Source organism: Rousettus aegyptiacus, unplaced genomic scaffold (assembly GCF_014176215.1).
Source record: "Rousettus aegyptiacus isolate mRouAeg1 unplaced genomic scaffold, mRouAeg1.p scaffold_m13_p_10, whole genome shotgun sequence".
Taxonomy (NCBI): domain Eukaryota; kingdom Metazoa; phylum Chordata; class Mammalia; order Chiroptera; family Pteropodidae; genus Rousettus; species Rousettus aegyptiacus.
The window spans coordinates 66,921,737-66,928,239 of NW_023416285.1; positions in this window are offsets into that span (position 1 = coordinate 66,921,737).

Genomic DNA, 6,503 nt, shown 5'->3' on the forward strand with positions numbered 1-6,503 from the left:
CCGTTCTTCTGAGCCTCCCCTCCTCCTTGACCTGCTGTCTCCTCCTGTTTGGGGCTCTCACCTGCAACCCACCCCCAAAACTCCTGTCTAGTTCTTATGCAAAGCTGTTTTTTGCCCTATATCACCTAAACGAGTCAAACTACCCACAGAGGGCTCACATCAACCACTAAGGCTAAGATTGGGTGCAAAACGTGGTTACTTTCCAGAGGAAGTTGTGTGACTCCTTAAAAAATTTTTTTTTTTGCTAGGCAGAGAATGCTGTATCTTCGTCTGCAGACATCGCTAATGCACACATTACCCGAGTCTCAAAGCTGTTTGAACTCCGGGTATTCCTGTTCCTGATTTGGTACCTCAAACTTTCCTGATGTGTTCACACGAAAGGAATGGAGGTTGCCTATTTTCACCAGCACGTGCCATTAGAAATGCCCCCTGCTGCCGTGCCATCCCCAGGCGTGACTCGTCTCTGCAAATCACTCTCTGCTTCGCACTGCGCCTCCTGCATCACACTGGTAGTGTTGGTAGATGCTCTAGAGTCAGCCCTAGCATTTCAGTGTTTGGTGTGTAAAAATTTTTATTTCCTCGTTGAGAGAGAGAACTTGCGTGCAGAGTAAAAACTGAGAAATTCATCTTACTGTATCTATTGGTACCACTTTGATTTGCTGTTATAACATTAACTTTCCCTCCCTCAGCTTTAGCTATTTAATAGTCTCATGCCCTCTTGAGCTACATTTCACACTATTTCACCTGAACTAAGGTCGCAGGAGCAGGAGCCCTCTGTCTACCCCTCCTGTCCCCCATCCCCAGAGGAGGAGCCATGAGGAAAAGGAGTGTGATAGGCTCAGAAACTGCACACTATCTCAGGAAATACTTCTGAGACCACCACTTGAATGATCAAGGCTCTTCTTGTGCCTGATGCTCATTATTTTGATGCACATTTACCATGGAGTACTATGGATTTTCAAAGGTAATCGTCCTCCAAGTGGGGAAATGTGATGTAAAAGTCACAACTACTGACAGCCAGCCACATAGAGCCTAATGAGAATCATGAAGCCAGGCTCCCAGCACCACGATGCAGGTGGGCTAGAATGAAAATAACAGGCTCCCACTCTTAAGCCTCACGGTAATGACACTTGTGCTTTCTGCCTGTCCCCTTCTTCCTGTGGTACTTCTGAAACACTCTCAATGAGGAAGACCAATTTCCGATCATTCCTACAAACAGTTCGTGAGAAATTAAAATTTAACTATGATAGCTGGTTACTTCATGTTGAATTCAAAACCCTTCACTTGGGAAATAAAGGAGCTGATGTAACATTTGCTCGTCTTGTTTTTGCCTCCTCCTGTTCTCGTGGAAAGCCCAAGTCATCTTCCGGAAAGGTGCGGGAGGTACTTTCATGACAAAACAAGGCTTCTTCAATTGTCCAATTTCACACGGGCAAAGCGTGAAATCTGAGAACTGAATTGCCCCTGACAACGGACATCACTGGGATGGAAACGGCACCAGGATCTGTTCAGAGAAGCACTTTGGTCATCTCCTGTGCCAGTGTTTAAAACTGGAATCCAAGAAACGGTCTCCAAAACAATCAGATACGTGCAAAAACGATTTCTTAAATAATGTAGGGAAGACTATAAAAGTTTCAGAGTGCTCACGCTCATGTGGTTTGCAACGACGCGTTATCCGGAAGGATCTGTGCGGCTCACAGGAATGAGATTCTGCAGGGGAGGCTCCTCTGCTCCACGAGTTGGCAGGATTTATTTTCATATGCTCTGCATGGACCACTTGAAGTAAAGAGCGTCACTGCTCTTCTGGAAAACATTTCCTCTGCCCTGTAAAGGACCAGGTTTGGGGCCCTCGGGGGCTCACAGGGCTATTCTTGTCTAGAGCAGCCACTACGAAGACCGCTGTGGAGCATTTTTATAGTCACAAATGAGACAGGAGGAATGCTACAGAGAAACAAGAGTTCAGGAGCCCTTCCCAAACACTCTTAGGAAAATTACTGTCAGGATATTCTGAAGTTTTAAGGAGTCTGGAAAGCCCGTGATCTTTGTCATGTTTCCCAGAGTCAGGTGCTCTCGAGGAAGATGTTCACCATTGGTCCTTCCACACAGTTTTTTGGGGGCACAATTTTTCAACATGAACCTCTGGGCTGACATTCCACTCAGGTTACCAGGTTTCTGCAATCTCTGTGAGAACCCTCAGCAGCTCAGCAAATGTAGGGCGGCCTTTAGGTTTCTGGAAAAGGGAAGCAGAGGTGGTCAGCTCAGCTTAAGACTCACTCAGACACCAGCTCTGGGACTAGGTGGCAGGGTCGTGGATCTAAGCTTGTTCTCCACGAACGGAAGAGAAACGCTTTTTGGCTGACTCACAGGTCACAACTAGCAGTTCGGCGAGGCATGAGTGTGAAGATGTCAGAGCAGAGTACTGCAAAAAAAAAATGACTAGTGCTACACACACTACCACATGGGACTGTTAAAATTTCAGTTAATGAAAATTAAATACGTTTTTAAATTAACTTCTGTCATGGCAGCCCCTTTTCAGGTCCTTAATGACCAGGTAGAGCTACCATATTGGAATAGAACAGACACAGCACATTTCCATCATCACAGAACTGCTCCAGAGATCTATTTGGATGCCTTGCAATGCATGAGGTAAAGGAAGAGCTGGGAGAGTGTGTGCATCTCAAGTTCCAGGTTTCCATGCTCAACCACTGTTATTTACCACATCTGTTGGTCTGTAGAAAGAATTTCAGTAGTAAAGTAAAAGCAATAATTGAAATAAAGAATATATTAGAGGTAATCAACAGTAGATTAGATAAAGCAGGGAATTGATTCGACAATTTTGAAGATAATGTAGCAAAAAGATCCCATCAGAACAGCATAAAAAAAAAAGAATTCACAATTTTTTCGTGTGTGTGTGAGGGTAGTTAAGAGGCTTTTGGGGCAATATCATGTATACCTACATTTGCATCTTAGGGGTACCAGAAGAAGAAGAGAGAAAACAGGGAAGTGGACATCTTTTGGAAGAAATAATAATGGAAAATTTTCCTCACCTATTGAAGGAAATAGGCATACAAACCTCTGAAAGCATGGAAAGTCTCAAACATAATGAACCCAAAGCGGTGCACACCAGCCACATTATAATTAAAATGCCGAAGGCCAAAGACAGAGGGAGAATCTGAAAAGTAGCAAGAGAACAGTCATTAGATACTTACAAGGGATCTCCTATAAGACTGATGATTTCTCAGCAGAATGTTTACAGGACAGAAAGCATTGGCATGAAATATTATGGAGGGCAAATTTTTATACAAAAATTACTCTACGCAGCCTAGCTATCATTTGGAAACAGACACTTAAAGAGCTTCTCAGACAAGAAAAAGCTAAAGGAGTTCATGACCACCAGACCAGTAGTAAAAGACATGTTAAAGGGATTTATTTTAGAAAAATAAGAAAACAAAGATAAAAAATATGAATAATAAAATGGTAATAACTACATATACATTAACAATTACTTTAAATGTAAATGTATTAAGTAGTCCAATCGAAAGATACAGGGTGGCTAAATGAATAAAAATATGAAACCCTCATATATACTGCCTACAAGAGACTTTAGATTGAAAGACACATATAGACTGAGAAATCAATGGGATGGAAAAAGATACTTCATAAAAATGGAAAAATAAGTTGGGGTACCAATATTTATATCAGACAAAAAAGACTTTAAAACAAGAGAGAAAGAAGGACCTAGTAATTCCACTTCTGGGTATTTATCTGAGAAAACTCCAAAATACTAACTTGAAAAGACATATGCAACCATATGTTTATCACATCATTATTTACAATAACCAAAATATGAAAGGAATTTGTTTTTCAATAGACGATTGTATAAAAAATGAGATGGTACGTATATACAATATTACTCAGCCATAAAAAAGAATGAAATCTTGCCAAATGCAATAACATGGATGTACCTCGGAGGTATTATGCTGAGTGAAATAAGTCAGACAGAGAAAGACAAATACCATATAATTTCACTTGCATGTGGAATCTAGAGACAAGATAAACAAAACAGAAACAAACTCATGTACAGAGGACATTTTGATGGTTGCCAGATAGGAGGGGCACTAGGGTGAGGTGAATGAAAAAGGGAAAGGGATTAAGAAGATAAATTGGTAGTTATAAAATAGTCACATGGGTATGTTAAGTACACCATAAGGAATATAATTACTAATACTGTATAAAGTATATATAGTGTCAGATGGGTCCTAGACTTATTGGGTGATAACTTTGTAAGCTAAATAGATGTTTAATCACTATGTTGAAACTAATATAATATTGTATGTCAATTGTAATTAAAAATTAATAATTATTTAAAAACAAAGTATAGCTCAGATAGTCAGCTTCCATGACCAACCAAAGCTTTCAGTTGGGAAAAATATGTTGCTGATTGTTATAAGTACAATTTAAGGTTCTGTAACCTAAGCTTACCTCTTAGAGGTTTCCTGTACACTGAAGTCAGGGGGTTGAAATATGTAGTATACGTAAAAACAGTTTGCTGGCAAAAACTGTAGTTCGTTCTAACTCTGCTGAGATAGATGTGTTGTTTTCAAGCCCTCCTTAGACAGACCTACACCCATGGACTGAGTAGTTTTGAGTATTGGGAGTCTTGGATTTTGGTTCTCACTCTGGCCCTAAGTTAACTACGAGATTTAGGGAAGTGCATACATACTATATTCGTTTCTTCATTTATAAAATGAGAGGAAAGAGGGGGCATGGGACACAGGTAAGAAAGAGACCTTTTTTGTACCCTAGACAGTTCATTTCCATAGAAACAATGGAGACTTGTTCTCAAACATGAATTCAAATCAAAATGGGGAAAATTGATGAAGTAATGACAATGTGGTCTGTACATGAAGAGAAGCTTGGTTACACCAGGGCTAGAAGGAAATTTGCCGAGCATTTGTAAATATACATTATGATGTAATGCAGAGTTACCAAATATTTTTATAATGTTTTCTTTCCCTTCAACTTCTCCTCTTCCTCTCCTCCTCTTCTTTCTCCTTCTCCTTCTCCCTCTCCCTCTTCTTTAAATCTCTGAACTGAGGAGAGCTCTGTCTGACTTATTTCACTCAGCATAATAACCCCTACATCCATCCATGTCATTGCAAATGATAGGATTTCATTGTTTTAATGGCTGAGTAATATTCCATTGTATATATGAACCATAACTTCTTTATCCAATTGTCTGTTGATGGGCATTTAGGTTGCTTCCATAGCTTAGCTATTGTAAATAGTGCTGCTATGAACATAGGGGTGCATAGATTTTTATGAATTATTGTTTTGGTTTTCTTTGGGTAAATACCAGAGGTGTAATTGCTAGGTCAAAAGGTAGATCTATTTTTAATTTTTTGAGGAACCTCCAGACTGTTTTCCAATAATGACTGTCCCACCAATAGTGTACAAAGGTTCCCTTTTCTCCACATCCTTGCAACACTTGTTCTTTGATTTATTGATGATAGCCATTCTGACAGGTGTGAAGTGCTATCTCATTGTGGTTTTAATTTGCATTTCTCTGACCATTAGTGACCTTGAGCATCTTTTCATATGTCTATTGGCCATCTGTATTTCCTCTTTGGAGAAATACCTATTCATGTCTTCTGCCATTTTTAATTGGATTTTTTTTTTTGGATATATGAAGAACCCCTTATTCAATGTATCATAAACGAATATCTTCTTCCATTCAGTCAGTTGTCTTTTCATCTTGTTGATGGTTTCCCTTTCCTTTTCAAAAACTTTTTAGTTTAGTGAACTCCCATTTGTTTATTTTTGTTTTGTTTCCCTTGCTCAAGGAGATATATCTGAAAAGAAATTACTAGTAGCAATATCGAAGAGATTACTGACTATGTTTTCTTCTAAAAGTTTTATGGTTCGGGGTCTTACATTTAAGTCTTTAATCCATTTTGAGTCTATTCTTGTATGGTGTAAGAAGATGATCCAGTTTAATTTTTTGTATGTATCCATCCAATTTTTTCCAAACCATTTATCGAAGAGAATGTCTTTACCCCATTGTATATTCTTGCCTCCTTTGTCACATATTCAGTGAGCGTATAGACGTGGGCTCTCTATTCTGTTCCATTGATCAATGTATCTATTTTTATGCCAGTTCCATGCTTTTTTGATTACTGTATCCTTGTAGTATGGTTTGATATCAAGTAGTATGATACCTCCAACTTTGTTCTCAAGATTACTGTGGCTATTTGGGATCTTTTATGGTTCCATATAAATTTTAAGATTATTTATTCTAGCTCTCTGAAAAATGCCATTGGTATTTTGATAGGGATTGCATTGAATCTATAGATTGCTTGGGATAGTACGGCCATTTTAATGATGTTGATTCTTCCTACCCATGAACACAGTATATACTTCCATTTATTTATATCTTCTTCAATTTCTTTTTTCAATGACTTATAATTTTCTGAGAACAGGTCTTTTACCTCCTTGGTTAGTTT